At 39.4% G+C, this 19,652-nt stretch overlaps 1 pseudogene across 4 annotated transcripts in view; it reads right to left on the bottom strand.

Moving 5' to 3' along the window:
• Positions 1 to 1,873: 1,873 nt before the first annotated feature.
• Positions 1,874 to 19,652, bottom strand: part of LOC110334638 — a 120,859-nt pseudogene continuing 103,080 nt past the window's right edge. For all 4 annotated transcript variants that reach the window (XR_002381133.2, XR_003845459.1, XR_003845461.1 and 1 more), the window contains one exon: positions 1,874 to 5,269. The product of XR_002381133.2 is annotated as a protein SMG5 pseudogene, transcript variant X3 (transcript). The remainder of the gene's footprint in view (positions 5,270 to 19,652) is intronic.

Genomic DNA, 19,652 nt, shown 5'->3' with positions numbered 1-19,652 from the left:
AGAAAGAAAGAAAGAAAGAAAGAAAGAAAGAAAGAAAGAAAGAAAAAAGAAAGAAAGAAAGAAAGAAAGAAAGAAAGAAAGAAAGAAAGAAAGAAAGATAGAAAGAAAGACAGAAAGAAAGAAAGAAAGAAAGAAAGGAAAAGATAAAAAGGGAAATGTATTAGAAACTGTCCACAAATATAATAGACTTGTTGGAATTAGATAGCATATGCTGAAGGAGATTCTTTCAAAACTGGATCTAAATATTTGAAGCTTTTTGGCTTGGAAGAAAAACTTCTTTTCTGAATATGTGGAACCCTATATGTTCAATTCCTCTTGCCTGCAATACTATCTCTGATAATTTATTCTAATGATCAAAAGAATATGCATAAATTTTTTATATTACTTATAATGGTACAAAAATCTTTAAAAACAAATGTCGGAAATAGGAGAAGTTATGTAAGTATTACATTCCTATAAGGTGGTCATTTTTAATATAAGAAAATTTTCATAATATGCTTGGTAAAAAATATGTACTCTATAACATTATAAAATGTTTTTTCTTTGAAGGTAAACAGTTTCTAGACAATGACTCTTAAGATCTTGATACATGTATATGTAAATTATTTAAATTTTTTTTTGTTTTATTTTGAGGCAAGATCTTGGTATGTCCCTCAGACTCTTCCCCAACACCCAATCCCTTGGCTTCTGCCTCCAAAGTGCTGGTACTGAAAGCATACACTACACTTAGCATATGTGTATATTTTACTTACTAAAAAAATTCTGCCCATTTATCATGAAAATAGTTCAACATGTAAAAAAATCTTTATCATATGATTAATAATGTAATACCAAAAATTTGGAAAAGCAAAACTACTTAAACACTATTCAAAAGCAAATATTCATGGAGACAAATAATATAAGAATACAAAACATAACTTGAAGTAGACTGAAAAGATTTTAATTTGGGGTTGAAGAGATATTTTGATGGATAAAGTACTTGATGCGCAATGATGAGGACCAAATATTGGATGCCCAGAACCCAATTAATGTTGCACACAGCAGTATGTGAGAGGGGAGGCAGAGACAGGAGAATTTCTGGAAGCTCACAGGCCAGCTAGCCTGGGGTATGCTATGACAAATAACGAAAGACCCTGACTTAAGGTCAAAGGTAAAGACCAACAACACCAGAGGTTATCCCCTGACACATGTGCATAGGATTGCATATTCTCATACATATGAATATATACAAACACATAAAAGATTCCTATCCAATATCAATTATATGTCTAAAAAATATGTATTTGGGGGAAGCATAAGAAAATAAAAAGTCAGAAGTGGTAAGATTAGGGTGAGACATTTGAGTTTTCTTTTAATTTGCTAAAAATTTCCCAATGAATATAGTAAAATTCCAAACTTTAGATAGGGGAAAAACTGAAAATTTGATTGAGACACTGAATTACAGAGAAATAATAGGGACCTAGAAGTGAGGAAGAAGGTAGGTGTGGGCTTTCTCTACATATGAGGGAAGCAACTTGGCTGAGGCTGAGTTTATGAGGAGGCCCATAGGACAAAGAGAGCAGGAATGCCTCCAGAATGCCTGATGCTGAAAGAATATCACAGGTGTTTCCTGGATTCCAGGTGATGCAGGAGATTGAGAACAGCTCCCAAAAAGCTACCATGGAGCCAGTACAAAGCAAGGGACAATTCTACAACAATGAAAGCTGAAAGTTTTTCTGCAAATGTAGGTTAAAAGGCTAGTGGTGTTCCATGTGGTGTGTATTCCCAACTTAACCAAAGCAGGATGGAACCTGTCAATCCTGGGAGCTATTAAAATCACCCTTAAGTAGACACGACCAGAAATATCAATAAAACTCATCACCTGCATCATGAAATTTTAGCTTTATATTTATTGAGTTTTATAGATGGTAAAGGTGTGGCATCAATAATAGACATGGCCCCACCACGATAAAACAATATACATAAAAGTTGCATGTCACAAAACAGACTTGATTAAATCACAGAACATTCATGAAGCTGTATTTGGACACAGAAGTGATGTGTGAGTTATGGTGCTTTGCCATAAGATCACTAAACAATGAGTTAATGTTGATTTTTTTTTCAGAGGAAGCATAATACAGAGCTAAGATAAATAAACAGGAAGGCCTCAGAAAGCTGTAACACTAAAACTATACCTATTGGTAGAAATAAACACTCATGTACATAATGCCTACCTCAGCATTAGGTGCTTACAAGAGAAAAGCACATTGGATTTGGGTGATAAACACTGGAAAGACAAGTAACAGGAATGTGTGAGCATGTCAACTGATCACCTTCCATTCTTTGTGGAAACTCAGGATGTTCTTGATTTCCACACCAGCTTCAGTTGCCATTCCCAGAACCAGCTGCAACGGGTATGAGAAATTTCTAGGGTGTTCCAAACAGATGCCAGTAATGATCGTCACCATGCTGCTGGGATCCAGGGTCCCTGGTCTAGATGAGTCCAGCAGACTTTTGCAGAACTCAAGAATATTGTAGAGATCCCAGGCATCAGAATCTGGTTTAGTCATCCTGGGCCTCACCAACCTCTTAGACACAAAGGACTGGCAGAGAATGTACTGATTCCTTCTCTTTAACTCATCCTCTAGGAAAGTGATGGCTGCCAAGGCCCTGCGGTCTTCCCATTTTAGGACGTACAGGGTGTCAACCACAATCTTGGGTATGATAAGAAAAAACTTAGCACTAGTGGCTAGCTTCTGTATGACGGAAAGATGCTCACAGAGGGCCCTTGGGTCAGGGAAGAGGTAAGGGGTCAACACTGACCGAGTCTGGGGATCTCGAAAAGTCTTCTCTAGCAATGCCACTTCACGTTGTAGCCAGAGCTGGACTATGTCTTTGGAAAGCCTGATTCTTGGAGTTGTTCTTGGAAGCTGGTGAGGTGCACCTTCTGACCTTTCAAGGGTACCACTCACAAAGATGCCCATCTTAGAGTCAAACCTCAAGAACTGTCCTGGGAGTCTTGCTGCAAAATGACCAAAACTTCTGAAGAAACAAATATGCATGATAACTTCCTCCTGGTTGGTGAGTTGAGGTGGATCCTGCCCTGAGCCTGCCCTATCCTGGGACACTTGAGGAGGAGACTGTTGGAACAGGGCAATGTCCTCAGGGAGCTGAAGGTACTTGGGAGTATTTGGCCACTGACAGCTCTGCAGCAAGTCCTGGAGATGGTGAGACAGGCAAAGATCTGGATGCTGAAGGTCTCCCACTGAGGGCAACAGGTTCAGCAACACACAGAGGTGGTCCCATAAGCTACATACACTCCTCCAATGTGACAAGAGGAGGCTGTGATTGCTGCGGAGCCAGCTCAGGATCACCTTGATGGTAGGCAACAGTCCCTCTGCAGAAAGAATGTCCAGTTTCCATTGAGTGGTCTGGAGACTGTTCTGGGTGATTAAGGACCTCTGCTCCCAAGAGGAACCCACGTGGAATTCTGTCTCAGGAAAGCTGCTCATCTCGCCTTCAGTGCCCAAGGAACTGCTGACAGCAGGGCTTGGATCCGTTGGAGGTGTTAGGACATTGTAACCGAAGACAGGAGCCAAAGGCGAGGCATGTTTTCCTTGTAGTTTTTGGCTCAAAGGAGCTGGCAGGCTAGCAGAAATAGTTGTTTTCAAGAGATCAAGGAGACTGTCGGAAGGTATACATGCCTTCAGTTTGCTTCTGGAACGAGCACCTTCAGGTTTGGATGGACCTCCACTCTTCTGAATTTCGTCTGAATCCAAGGAGCCACTCCCTTCTTCATCTGTTGTGTCAGAGTGGGATGTCTCACTGCTTGTGTCTGATAGTGCCTGGGAACTTAAGGATGAGTTTTCATCTTCGTCTGTCTCATCTGAGTCGCAACAGGAATGAAAACTGGCCTCACTCTCTCTACAAATGTCAGACCACTTGTGGCTTTTCAGAGAGTGGCTGTGTTGTAGCCCAGGAGACAGAAAATCTTGATGTCCCTTTCCAGGCTCTTTGTCCCAGCATCTATCTCTTGGACCAGCCTCTTCTGAAGTCAACTTCCTCTTCTGCAGCTCAGCCTGGATTCGTGTGTTCACATGTTGTACTAGATAAGAAAAAAGAGTCAGGGTGAAAATGACGGCTGGTTTTTGTTGTTTTGACCCTGATTTCCCCAGGCTGTGCACATTCATGAGACAAAGAACCACCATGTGGAAGATGAGGAAGTCCGGAAGAAACATATATCCTTTAGGAGGCTTTTCTTCTGTGGAAGCCTGGCACAGGCCAGACTGATATGGCCGGTAGGAAAGACAGAGACGGAAGTCATCAAGAACTAGTTGGCACAGGGCTATAAGCCTTGCGGCTTTGAATTTTCTCTTAGGCTGCAGGAGGCTCTGAAGGTAGAGGAAGCTAACCAGAAGCCTTTTGTTGTCCCAACACTGCCTCTGGCTGTGAGACAGTTTCCTTCCCTGGAACCTCTTCAGACAGCTGTACCTCTTTCCCGCATGATCATAGAGCCGTTTGAGGTTCCAAGCTGCTCCTTTAAAAGGCACTTCAGCGTAGAGGCAGCGCTGATAGTAGTATGTGGCTTCTAGATCATAATACTTACTCCCCATGAGAGCGCCCAGTTGGTTGAAGGGCATTCCCATATTCGGGGCCACTGACAAGGCTCTGTAGTAACATCTCTCTGCCAAGTTCTTGGTGGCAAGGTCTAAGAACTCATGCTGATACCGGAATAAGTCCCCTAGGTAGAGTAGGCAGCGATGACAGGCCATCCGGGCCCAGGAAGCCTCTTCTGCTGACGTGGGTCCCACTTTCTTACAGCCAATCAAGTGGATGGCACTGTGAGGCCAATCGATGTAGCTCTGTAACCTCAGATCATAGTGGCCTTGAATGAACAGGAAGAGATGCTCATAGAACTTGAGGCCAGCCTTCAGGTGAGCCTGCAGGGGCTCTCCCCAGTGTTGGAAAGTGTCCATTTGTTTCTTGTTGGTCTTCATCAGCAGCATGACAATGTCAGAGTATATTTTCCTCCATAAGAGCTCTTCAGCCTTCCTACCATAAACTACCGGATGGAGGAACATGAGTTTAATGCAGGCTTGCTGAACCATCTCTCTGAGAGCCAGGACGTGTGGCTTAAAAACCTCTTTGTGGGCATTTTCCTTTTGGAGGAAGAGATCCAGCCTCTGAGCTGCCAAGCAGACCTCCTGGTAGAGAAGTGTGGCCCTCGGGGTTTCTTCCTGATTTCTCTCCATGAGGCTGGATTATTTTTGAGCAATGCTTACAGTACTTCCTGGAAAAGATTAAAACTACCTATTAGTGTTCACCCCTAATAGGTATTTACAGTACTGAAAATACTACCAACCAGAACAATGAACTTGGAGGAGATGTGTTTATTCTCTCACTTATAAAAGCATTTAGTATCATGTTCTTTACCTACAACCACTTTTGTAAGTATATTTCCTTGGATGTCATTCCTATCAAAAGTCAAACCTAAGGAAAGGGGTCCCTTCTAAATGTATTTCTAATAAAGTTAGAAGTATATGCACTGAAATTAGCCTAAACAATCTAAGATGAATGAACTCCTTATGTGCATGTATATGAAGGAAAATTGGTTTAGAAAATTATAATTATATAGACCTAGATAAATAAGAATTACTTGAAAAAAGTGAAATATAAAATAATATAACTATAGCTTTCAAATCAAAAATATTGATAAGATCCACCTCCCATAAGAACTGAGACTGTTTAATTTATGTAATTTAAAAAATGGTAATTAAACACATGTTCTAAATCTCAAGTTATGAAAGCTGGGGTGATGATACATACCTGTGATTTCAGCATCCCTGGAGCCTGGGACATAGGGATAACAATGTCAGGGTCAGCTTGGCTAGCTTAGCAAGGCCCTGACTCAAGATAACAAGAAACAAAGGGAACTAGGTATATAACTCAGCTCTTACCTACTGTATACAAGGAACTATATCCAATTCCCAAAATTACAAAAAAAAAAAAAAAAGCTAACTAGACAACATTTTAACTGAGTAACTAAATAACCTTGGGTCCCAAGTAAACCAGACTGATTGAATACATAATGCACACACTATATGATCCACACAGAAGGACAGAGCCAGGATAGCGAGTCTACAACTGAAATGGGAAAAGCTGAGAGGAAGACTTTGACAGAATAATAGGAAACGATTTTGTAAAAAAGCAATAAATAGGCCGGAAATACAACAAGCAGCACCAGAGCCTGGCAAACACCCAGAACAGCTCAAAAGCTTTCACCACGTAGAGAAACAAGGGCTCATCAGCTTTGTTCCCATTCTGAGCTGACTAGGGAAGCGGGACAAACCTATGGTATAAATATCTAGAGAAGACAAACTTACAACCTAGAATAGATTAGTATCTCTCCCTCCCCTTACACACACTCTCTCTCCCTTCCCAATTTCTCTACCTTCCTCCTTTCCTCCCCCGACACACAATTCATCTAAAAGAAATTGTCATATCAAACTATAAGAAAAACATTTCTAAGACATCTTCAAGATTTTACCTAAATAACTTTCTCAGTTAGAAAAAAGTAATATAAAAAAAAAAAAAAAAAAAAAAAAAAAAGCCATAAATAAAATACCAACTCACAAAACCAAAGAAAGATTTCTAAACATAATGGTGCCTCGTGTTATTTAGGGAAATTTTACTTCAATATGTCCAGACAAGTCTGATTTTTCAGTTTTAAGTTGAAATAAGCCCTGTCTGCCTGTGTCTTCTGCTGGATGAGACTGCTAGCTAGTTTGCTCCCCTGAAGACACCACAGGCTGAAGCATCCAAAGAGATCTGCTACACACAGATAAACTGGTAAGAACCCTACCGAGGTCTCAGAGCTGCTGCTGGGAGCCCCGTAGACTCAGGACACACCACCTCCCAAAACACCTGACGCCCCCCCCCAAATTCCACTCCCTTTACAGCCAGAGCCTTCTGCCAGGGCAGACTGCCAGCTTGTCTGTTCCCCTGAAGACACAACAGCTTGAAGGCATCCCAGGAGTTCCTCTGCACACAAGGCAACTAGGCAACTGACACCACAGTCTAAAGACCTCATAGGGGATCCGAGGCATGCAGGGCAACTGAATCAACAGTCTGAAAGTCTCCCTGGCATGCCATTACACATAGGGAAGCAGAAACAGTCTGTAGCCCTCCATGGAGAACAGCTTCACACAGAACAATAGCTTGACAGCTCCTCTGAAGACCCAACAGTCTGAAAGCCTCCCAGGAGATCTACTTCAGACAGGGCAAGAGATCAGCAGCATCTCTGCCTCTCTGAAGATCCCACAGTCAGAAGGCCCCAGAGGAGGTCTGCTACAACCAATGCCACAGGCCTACCAGGAGTCCTGAAGCAACCCAGAGACAAAAGAGGCAGGTTCCAGACACAGACACCCAGACCAGCAAACACTAGGGATAACCAGATGTCAAGAGGCAAGTACAAGAAAATAAGCAACAGAAGCCAATATATGGGGCATCATCAGAACTAAGTTTTCCCACCACAGCAAGCACTGAATACACCAACACAACTAAAAATCAGGAATCTATCCTAAAATCCTATCTCGTGAAGATAATAGATAACTCACTGAAAGACATACAGGAAAACACGGGTAAACAGGTAAAAGCCCTTAAAGAGGAAACACATAAATCCCTTAAACAAAGGGAGGAAAACACAACGAAACAGGTGAAGGACTTGAATAAAGTAGTCCAAGACCTAAAAGTGAATGTAGAAAACAGTAAAGAAAACAAATGGAGGCAATCCTGGAAATGGAAAGCCAAGGAAAGAGTTCAGGAATTACAGATGTAAGCATCACTAACAAGAAATAGAAGAGAGAATCTCAGGTGTAGAAGATACACTAGAAGAGATTGACACAACTGTCAAAGAAAATTCAAAACATAAAAAACTCCTAACCCCACATATCCAGGAAATCCAGGACACAATGAAAATAACAAATCTAAGAGTAATTGGAATAGAGGAGAATGAAGATTCCCAGCTCAAAGAACCTAAAATTGTCTTCAACAAAATCATAGAAGAAAACTTCCCTGACCTAAAGAAAGAGATGACCATAAAGATACCAGAAACCCATAGAACACCAAATAAATGAGACCAGAAAAGAAAATCCTCTCATTACATAGTAATCAAAACACTAAATACACAGAACAAAAAATCCAGGATAGCAAAAACTATTCTCAACAATAAAAGAACTTCTGGGAGAATCGCCTTCCCTGACCTCAAGCTGTACTGCAGAGCAATTGTGATTAAAAACTGAACAGTCTTGGTAAAGTGACAGGCAGGTAGATTAATGGAATAGAATTGAAGATCTATAAATGAACCCACACACCTATGATCACTTGATCTTTGACAAAGAAGCTAAAACCATTTCAGTGGAAATAAGACAACATTTCCAGCAGATGATGCTTGTTCAACAGGTGGCCAACAGGTAGAAGAATGCAAATTGATCCATTTTTATCTCCCTGTACAAAACTCAAGTCCAAATGGATCAAGGACCTCCACATAAAACCAGATATACTGGTTATAATAGAAGAGAAAGTGGGGGAAGGCACGAACACATGGCCACAGGGAAATGTTCCTGAACACAACACCAATGGCTTATGCTCTAATATCAAGAATCAACAAATGGGACCTCATAAAATTGCAAAGCTTGTGTAAGGCAAAAGGACACTGTCTGTAGGACAAAACAGTAACCAACAGATGGGGAAAAGACCTTTACCAATCCTACAACCAATAGATGGCTAATATCCAAAGAACTCAAGAAGTTAGACTTCAGAAACTCAAATAACCCTATTAAAAATGGGGTATAGAACTAAGCAAAGAATCCTCAACTGAGTAATATCAAATGGCAGAGAAGCACCTAAAGAAATGTTCAACATCCTTAGTTATCAGGGAAATGCATATCAAAACAATCCCCAAGACTCCACCTCACACCAGTCAGAATGGCTAAGATCAAAAACTCAGGTGACAGCAGATGCTGGTGAGGATGTGGAGAAAGAGAAACACTCCTCCATTGCTGGTACAACCATTCTGGAAATAAGTCTGGTGGTTCCTCAGAAAATTGGATATAGTACTACCTGAGCACCCAGCTATCCCACTCCTGGGCATATACTTAGAAGATTCTCCAACTTGTAATAAGGACACATGCTACACTATGTTTATAACAGCCATATTTATAATAGTCAGAAGCTAGAAACAACCCAGATGTCCCTCAACAGAGGAATGGATACAGAAAATGTGGTACATTTACACAATGGAATACTCAGGCATTAAAAACAATGACTTCCTGAAATTTGCAGGCAAATGAATAGAACATGAAAATATCATTCTGAGTTAGGTAAGTCAGTCACAAAAGAACACACACAGTATGCACTCACTGATAAATGAATATTATCCAAACCCAGACACTATTGTGGATGCTGGGAAGTGCTTGCTGACAGGAGCCTGATGTAACTGTCTCCTGAGAGGCTCTGCTAGAGCCTGACAAACACAGAGGTGAATGCTCGCAGCCAACCATTGGACTAAGCATGGGGTCTCAGATGGAGGAGTTGTAGAAGGCATTGAAGGAGCTGAGAGGGTTTGCAGCCCCATGGGGGGAGCAACAGTATCAACCAGCTAGACCCCAGGAGCTCCTAGGGACCAGACAACCAACCAAAGAGTACACATGCAGGGACCCATGACTCAGGCCACTTATGTGGCAGAGGATGGCCTTGTTGTAGATCAGTGGGAGGAGTGGCCCTTGGGCCTGAGGGTATTTGGTGCCCCAGTGTAGGGGAATGCCAGGGCAGGAAGGTGGGAGTTGGTAGGTGGGTGGTGGAACACCCTCATAGAGGCAGTGGGGAGGAGAATGGGGTAGGGGGTTTCTGAAGTGGAAACCTGGAAAAGGGAAAACATTTGAAATGTAAATAAAGAAAATCCAATAAAAAATAAATAAAAAGGAAAAAATAGGAAGTTGAAATAATACTTACAAATACTGCTTTGTCTGATAAGTTCTGCAAAGAACAGGGTAATGCAGTGACTGTGGGTCGCAGCAACCATTGATTTCCTTTTCTTTATCATGCACAAAAAAAATATGCTGTGGCATTCTACGCATGTAGGCATGAATCCATGAAGCTAAACTGTAATTTCTCACAAATATTTCCAAACCCAGTAATTACCAAGGATTGCTCATTTTACCTAAGTGGGTGTGAATCAGACCTGGCTCCTGCACCACATCAGGCACTGTCGTCACACTAAAGGTTACATCTGATTCTTCTGTGCAAAACCTCTGTCCTCCTTTGCAAACTTCAGGAAAAGTTTCCCAGCAGGCTTACTAACCGGAGGCGATGGGACACGGCTGTTCCTACTGAAGTCATGAGCAGTGGAAATTCCCCAAACCTGATGTTTCCTGAGCTAACGCTCGCTCGTGAAATCCCAGGGTCTTCATTATAAAATGGATAAAATTAAGCCCCTGCAATGACATGAGTCTAAATGAGACTCTCATAACCCACCTTTGAACTCACCCGTAAGCTGAACCCCTAAAGTGTCTATCTGCTCAGTCTTCTGAGTTCCTAGCCCTGAACTTCACATAAGGTTACCAATGCCTTTTAAATACGGTACTTAGCCTAGGCCCCCATATCAGCTCTACGTAATTGGCATAGGCTGGGTTCACAGGAGGTCTGACTCACGATGCTTACTGTGGTAGGCAAGGCAGAATCAGAAGTGACCCAAATAACAGAAAGCAAAGCAGACTAAAGTTAGAAAACTGTAACACAGTCAGGCATGGTGGTGCACACCTATAATCTCAGGGCTAAGGAAGCTAAGGCAAGGCAACTTAAAGACTGAAGCCAGCCATATTTATATAATGACTTCAAGGCTAACCTGGGCCACATGGCGAGAACTTGTCTGAGAAATTCAACTATACTTCCATAAACTTACAATGAAAACTGTAAAAATGAAGGTAGTAAAATGTTCTATTTCTACCCAGGATTCTAACTCACACCTGTATTCCTAGTACTTGGAAATAGGTAGGAATATCAGGAGTTTAAAGCTAGCTGCAGCTACATTCCTAGTTCAAGGACAACCTGTGTGACCCTGAGAGACTCTGTGTCAAAAGAAACAAACAAAGAAAGAAAAATAGCCAAATACATCAATTTATAATAAATTGAAAAGAAATGAAACAATTATAAAAGCATTAACAAAAATAAATACGAATTTATACCTTAAAAGTTGTAAAACTTTGTTGAAATGAATTAAATAATTAAATGGGAAGAAACTCATAATTACAAATCATAAAATTATGAGACAGCAATATCCTCCAGATTATAGAGATTCTGTATAAAGAATATAGATTCCGTATAATCCTATTAAAATACTTGCTAATATTGCTTTAAGATTCTAAAGCATATACTACTTTCAATATAAAATGGTATCTATGCAAGGTTAGCGATATAGCTCACTGATAGAGCACTTGCCTGGCATGGTAAAAGCCAGAATTTGATCTCTAGTAGCTACTCCTCCACCTCTCAAGACAAGTAAGGGGAGGAGAGAAACTAAGACATTGGTGGACCGATAATTACTATTTTCAAAGTTGCAACAAAGCTCTAGTAATCAAAAGAAAAAGAAAAGTGAAGAAATAAAAGCTTATGTTTAAAATCCATTTATTTTATCAAGAATGTCAGATAAATCCATGAAGAAATAATTATCTTTTCAACACATGCTTCTCAAATAACTGGATATCCACTTTCACAAGAATACAGCTGGACCCCATTTCTTAGAACCTACACAAAAATAATCAGAATGTATCACAGACTATAAAAGATGAAACTTTAAAACTATGTGAATAAAGTTGAGGAGAAAAGATCTTGTCATGATATTTAGGCAGAATTTTCTTAGACATGACACCAAGAGATGAGACCATACCCAGCTCTCCCAAGGATGCTTTCATTAAACTAAAAAGTAGCTCCACTTTCTGCCCTACAGGAAGAGGATTTATTGTCACCTTAATAGAAAGATTAAAATCAATCATTGTCAGGTGTTCTGAATTTCACTATGACTGCATGAAGTGTGTACCTGAGTTAGTGAAATTTAAATGTTCTGAAAACTTCATGGAAGCTATTCCGGTGATATCAAAATTCCATTTTCTAGCACTATGAAAAATACTTGGTGCTATAAAATATGAAAATGTTTTATTTGCTTGTGGGCATTTAAGATAACACAGAACACAACCTGGGACCCGGCCAGAGAGCTCAGTCAGCAGGGGCTTGATACTCAAGCTTGAAAGCCCAACTTTGATTCACTGAGTGCGCTGAAGGTGGATGGAGGACTGGATGCCACAGAGTTGTCCTCTGATCTACACATATGTGTGGTGCCACACACACACACATCATACACATATACATACAAAGAAAATAAATAAAATAAAATTTAAAAGAATACATATTTTAAACATCTAGAAACCTCATAAATACAATTTATAATACATTGTTATTTCTGTATAGTTTTAAACACTATACAGCAAAGTTTCTTCCACAAATGCCAAGTATTTTGCTTTTTAAAAAGTGAATATGGTAGGGGGATACACTCCTCAGGGGACAAAAGAAGGGGATAGGGAATGAGGGGCTGTGTGAGAGAAAACTGGAAGGAGAAGAGGGGGCTGTGATTTGGTATAAAGTGAATAAATAAATTATTTTAAGTGAATATTTTGATTTAATATTTAGTATTTAAATTTTCTATATATGATACATATGGCATTCCAAACCATTTATAATTGAAGGCAAAGACTTTTCAAAAGTATTAAAAAAAAGAATATATTTTATGCCTTTAGAGTGAAGAAGACATTTTAAATAGTATCAAGTATTCAAATGTGCTGACTGGAAGCAAAAGTTGATGTATTTTATTACACTAAAATCAAAAACCCATTTTACAAAACTATTAAGTAAGAATTCTGTCATTAAAAGATATTTGTAATATTTTAACAATAAACCCCAACATCAAGAATATTAATTAAGGACAGACTAGCGAGATTTCTCAGTGGTGTGAGCATTGGCTGCTCTTAAGAGGGCCTGGGTTCAATTATCAGCATTAAACCATCTTGGAAATCCAGTTCCAAGGGATGTGATGCCCTCTACTGGCCTCCTTGACCACTGCATATACACACACATGCACAGTGACATACATGCATACAAAACTCCCATACACATAAAATAAAAACAAATAAATCTGAAAAAAAAATAAGTCTGAAGCCAGAGGTGGCGACACATGTCTGTAATACCAGTAGTCAGTGTGTGTAAAAGCAAAGGAATCAGGTGTTCAAGGTCGGCTTCCAGCTTGAGGCAAGCCTGGGCTACTTAACACCCTGTCTCATAAAGAGGAGGAGGAGGAATGGACAGTTGTCAGCAAATAATTGGAAAGGTTCAGTCTTTAAGAACCAGATTTATAAATTAAAGAAACTGTGAAATACAGGACATACCCAGTTATAAAACATGAAACAACTAACAAAACCAACTGTTGCTTTGATAGAGAGTGAGGAGAGCATTGGTGTGCGGTGGCTGTAATCAGTTTCAAGATGTTTGGGCTTGACTCACTACTACTGAAGACTCACATACTTACTAAGCAGCTGCTTCAGCTTTGGACTCACACAGAAGCCTCTTGCATCTGCACGCCATTTGACAATAGAAAAAAAAAAAACCCTAGCAGCATTGTCTGTAATAGACAAAAGCAAAATAAACAAAAAGTCCAAAAACTAGAAATTATATAATTGTGTATCAACAATGAATTGAATGAATTATAATATACCCACACATTACATTGTAAACATACATGAGCCAACAGCATTTCACCCACCTATATGTCCATATATTACCCAGAAATAATGTTGGGCAAACACCATCATCCATAGAACACTAGAAAACACAGGAGTATGAAGCTAAGGCCCAAATGGACAAAACTGAAAAATGTATCCCTTATGGATACATACTTGACAAAAGCAGAAAAAATAGGGAGCTATATTATCCACTGTAGGAAATATGAATGGAGAGTGTATATGTTTGTACATTTTGAATGTAAATCTGATCACTTAAAATCCAAAGTTTAAAGAAAAAGACCAAATGCCAACTATATGATGTGTGTGTGCATGTGTGTGTGTGTGTGTGCATGTGAGTGTGTGTGCACTCATGCATCCTTGACATTCTACCCTAGTAGTAGCACTAAGATTACAAGCACTTACTCTATAGATCCAGCTTTACATCAGTAGAGGGGATTTAAGTTCAACTCATCCTGCATGTTCAGCAATAATTTTTACTCACTGAGCCATCTCTGCAGCCCTATGGATCCTTACTCTTGTAACTTCAGAGGATTGCTACACCGACTCAAGATAACTTGAATAATAAATAGGATTAATACTAAGTAATCGTTTTCAATTAAAAATCAAAATTATCAAAACATTTTTCTATATAGAAGTAGAACTAGAAAGAATAAAAACTTTAAAGTTGGGTAAGATCTCAAATAATCTTTAGAATTACAGATGATGCTCAGGTGGTGCAGTCAATCAGCTGTATATAAAGGAGGTATAACAAACATCAGGATAAATGCTGCCTTTTGTTCTATGTATAATATATTGAAAATATTTTTCTAATTTATTTTTCTCTCAGTTTCATTCATAACATTCATGATTCAATCATGCATTCACTCATGTGAATAATAAGCTTCTATCGACTTCTACAAACTATATTCCTATAGAAGACACATAACTTATGACAAAATCTAATAAAATGACCAATTTACATGTAACTCTATTAAATGATGGCACAATATTTCAACAAATGACCTTTTGAATAAGACTTTTTGAAATAGATATGTCTAATTATATCACAGAGACACCTTATACAATAGTATACTTTGATTCACAAAGAAGCCAGTAAAATTAGATATGAAATCAAGAAAAGATAAAAACAGATTTTGTTTTTAGACATAGCCTTGTGTATAGGCAGTCAGTCTTGACTTAAGGGTTCTTCTGCCTCCTGCATGCAGGAATTACAGATCCAGTAAAATATTTTATTATAAGTCTACAAGAATAAATGAGCTCTCTGACAAAATAAAGACCTTCCAGCTATGGAAGTTCAAACAGAAATTATTCTTCTTTGCACATCATAAATGAATGTTGCTTGTGGGTGGGAGACTGACTTAAATGAATGCTAATATCCTTTCTGTCATTTGATTGTTTTTATTCATAGAGTTTTTTTAATTGTTTTATTTACTTACATTTTAAATGTTGTCCCCTATACCCCTCCAAGAGTTCTTCACCCAATTCTCTTCCCTACCAACCCCCACCCACTTCCCCCACACTCATCTCCCACTCCCCTCACCCACCCACCTCACACACAGCCCTCCGCATCCCTCTTCCCCAGGACATCAAGTCTCTACGCAACTAGGCATTTCCTTTCCCACTCAGACCAGACAAGGCAGGCCTCTGCTGCATATGTCCTGGGGGACTGAACCAGTCCATGTATGATCTCTGGTTTGAGGCCTAGTCTCTGGGAGCTCACAGGGGTCCAAGTTGGTTGACACTATTGGTCTTCCTGTGGGGTTGCAATCCCCTTCAGCTGCTTTGATCCTTCCATAAGAGTAACCTACCTCAGTCCAATGGTTGGCTATGAGCATTTACATCTGCCTCAGTTAGATGCTGGTAGAGCCTCTCAGAGAACAGTCATGCTAGGCTCCTGTCTTACATAACTATGAGTTCCTGTGAGGCAGTGCTCTTAAGATTCTTGTCTCTACAACTTTTATTTGTTCCTAAATTTATCACTTGGCAGAGTAAGCAGTTGGGAAGCACAACTGGACTTAAAGCAGAGAGAGAAAGGAAAATCTGAAAGCATACCATATGCAAAGACACACAGGAGCAGAAATGCAAACTGTAACACACTTCTTTCTCTCCCTCCAGTGTGGTGGATGCCTGACCTACAGGGAAAAGCTGGTATCCTTCAATAGCCAGAGTCTTCCCATTTGAAATGTAAATAAAGAAAATATTCAAGAAAAAATTTTTTAAAAAAAAATCAAACCTTTCCTTCCTCCCATGATGACTCATTAACCTATTCTCAGATGTTCCTTACCAAATTGCTATCGGTGTATCTAAAACTAAAATTGCCTCATCTGTGCATTCAATTTGGTCAGATAATAAGACAAATGTTTTCCTTTTCTTGCATCGTGTCTGTTGCACTGGATGATAAAACAATTGTTGTCAATCCTGGACAGGATGGATCTGAAGCCCAAGAGCCATCTGAATAAAATCTGTCATTGTGTAAGACAGCCTGGATGAAGCAAAGAAATTGCCAGTTCAACCCAAAGCGGGAACGGCACCATCAAGCATCGGCATGTTGACGGAGGACCACATATAATCATCGTCTGAGGGCTCTGCTTCAGTCACAGAAAGCTGCAAGGACAGACTTCTTCTGTGCAGCGTGAGACGAGTCTGAACTTTCCTGTCAGTGACAAGGTTAGAACAGCACACCTCCCACACACAAAATGAATCAGACACAAGGAGCCTGGTTCTCCCAGAACTTAAAGCACTTCAAGAAACCAGTTTAACTCTTTCAAGTACTGGGGGGAATATGTTAAAAGGAGGAGGATTGAGAAAGTAGTAGCTAATAATAGATTCACAGCAGTGTAACAAATGAACCAACGATGTACTTAATGCTATTGGTAATGTTGGAACAATGTCAAGAGCTTCAAATGTCTAAAAGGAGGGAAGATTTGAGTTCTTTATAGTTTATGTCAGAAATATTGACATATTCTGCAACTGTTATGCCTGGCATGAATCAAAATTTCCAACTGTAAGATGTGCTGACAGGTATAAAGCAAATACAACAAACTGAAAAACCGAAGTGAGCATTGATAACAAAAACTGAAACTGAAAACTCTTTTCCGGGGCAGGGCATGATGTCAGACTCCTGGGAGATGCTAGCAAGTGCCCCTGCACCTGACATCATCCTCACAAGCCAAAGAATGGCTGCTTCATAGAATGAAACTGTCAAAGCTCAGAGGAAACAGGAGATTAGGGCCAAGCCAGGTAAGTGTAGAAGAATACATGATCTAAGAGAACTTTCTTTTTATTATAGCTCACCTGGTTCTAAATCACAATCCATATTTACCAACTTTGGAAAGCATTTGGACTAGTCGGGGGTCACTGAGGTAACCTTTGACTTCAGGGTATTATCTGAGCAAGGGCAAACCCTGCAACCAATAGAAGGCATCAAAACAAAAGGTGCAGGTAAGTGGGATGCTTATTGATTACTTTCTCATCTTTGGTCACATTGTAAAAATCAGCAGCTCTCCATCATCATCATCATCATCATCATCATCATCATCATCGCATCAATTAATCAACAACAGCAGAGGCAGTAGCAAGAGCAGCAGCAGCTGCAGGAGATTATAAATGTTTTTCTCCACTCAAAATTAATGTATCAAAAACTTGAACAGGTGTGAGGTAGTTGTCCAACCCTCTGCACTTTATCAAGCAGAACACACACACACACACACACACACACACACACACACACACACACTAGATAAATGTAACTTTAAATTTCTTTTAGTTAGAAAGGAGTGCAAAGACTAAGCGTGGAGTGAAGGAGACCTGCACAATAGCATTTCTACAAATGAAAACCAATGATTAATGAAACAGTACTGCATCTTCCCAAGAAGTTTGTGTACCTATACCTTGGTGAGCATAATTTAAGCCATAATAACAAATGGAGGTAGGGAAGTGAAGTGTAGCAGAAGATACAAAAATAAAGGCCTAGCAGAGAACTTTGATGTGCTCTGCTGTGAAAACAAGCATCATAAACTCAATTCTCTGCCTCAGAGGGCCAAAATCAAGTTTTGGAAAAATTCTATTTAAAAGAACTGCAAAGAAGGAACTATACAAAATAATAATAACTGTGTTTGTGCTAGGGACATTTTGGTATGTTTTTCCACAATTTTAGAATTTGCTGTAAATTTTTAGTTATAACACTCGAGTAAGAATAAATGCCAAGCATTCATTTTTTACTCGAGGGTTATATAAATACAAATTTAATACCATTCAGTCAGTCTAGTTTAAACAGCGAAGTCCAGGTTCACTGAGGGAATCTGTCTCAAAAAGACAAAAAGGCAGAGGATCATAGAGAAAAACATATAATGTCACAACATGAACTGTGGCCTGCATACGCATATTTAAAGACACGGGCTCCCTAAGTACAGATATGCATAATGCAACATGCACAGATTTAAAAGTATAATAAAGTAAAATAATAAAAAATGAATGCCTCACACCTGAAAGCAGTGAACATACTGAGATAACCTGACATTAATCCTTTCTTCATTTACAGTATTAGACAGATTTTTCCTAGCTATGAGTTAGATAAAAGGCAGCACATTTGACATGGTGCCAGTTGAAGGCATTAATCCTGAAGATAACAATACAGGCCTGACAGTCAGCAAGCGTCAGCAAGAAGAAAAGAAAAAGGTTGTCTTCATTGAAATTATCTACATGTCTAGACTTTGATGTGTCCATTGATGAATTAACTTATGAGCAATCCCTAAAAAAATTCCTTTTGTTGTTTCAGTTGGGTTAATGATGAGCTGCTTTGATTACTAAATCAAATTCCCTGGTATTTCTTACTAGACATGCATGAAAATTGGAATAGCCCTAATCTGTATTTTTGATGAATGCAAAACTGTTAAATATTATATTAAATTTAGAATTATCATGTCAATATTTTGTGACTAGAGACAAAAATCACTTAAAAATAAATTTCCTTCATACAAAGTGTGTTTGGATAGCAGTTAGTAATTCAAATAAGTCCACAAATATCCTTTGTAGTTCCAAAATACCTTTATTATCTTCAAAGAGATCTCCCTTCCCATTAAAAACCCACCCTGAGTCCCTCTCCTTGGCTTCTAGCAATTGCTAAGCTGTTTTCTGTCTCCACAGATTTGTGTACTCAGTATATTTTGAAATATACTGTCATATAATACATTTTCTTTGCCTTTTTTATCCTTTCAAGGAAAGCCATTTTAGTTGAATGAGTTGTTAACTGCTGGTTGGAACAAGCTCAATAATTCCAACCCAGGTTGCCTTTGGAATAAGTGTCATTGTTTCTATCAGTAAATCACCACTCGATGTGATGCACGATGCTGAGCACTGGGGTAAATCCAGCCCAAATCTAGCCTTACCCACTCCCTGCCTTCCCTAAACTCGCTGCTCTCTATCTTGAGTGCTTGGCAATAGCTTGAATAAAACGCATACATCCACCTACTCATCCTTTTCTGTCTTTGCATATACTCATCCCTAGAAGGCATTTTTACTTTTTGATCACCCTAATGTAATCTGGTTTTGGTTCCACATGACTGCAATTCCAGCCTTTGAGAGTCAGAGGCAGGAGGATTGCAAACCCAGCCTAGATTATATAAGACCCTGACTTGAAATTCAAAATATAAGAAAGGAAGCAAGTTAAAACATCACCCTACATTTAAAAGCTGCCATATGAAACTTCTTCTGGCATGCTTTCTATGCACATACACTCTTCCTCCACCTGGTCCCTCTGCTGTTGGACTTAATATGGACTACACTATGAAATGTTTATGAATAAGTACTCTACTAGATATTGGAAAT

This window comes from Mus pahari, chromosome 17, assembly GCF_900095145.1.
Source record: "Mus pahari chromosome 17, PAHARI_EIJ_v1.1, whole genome shotgun sequence".
Lineage (NCBI taxonomy): Eukaryota > Metazoa > Chordata > Mammalia > Rodentia > Muridae > Mus > Mus pahari.
This window is presented reverse-complemented; position numbering and strand designations above follow the sequence as displayed.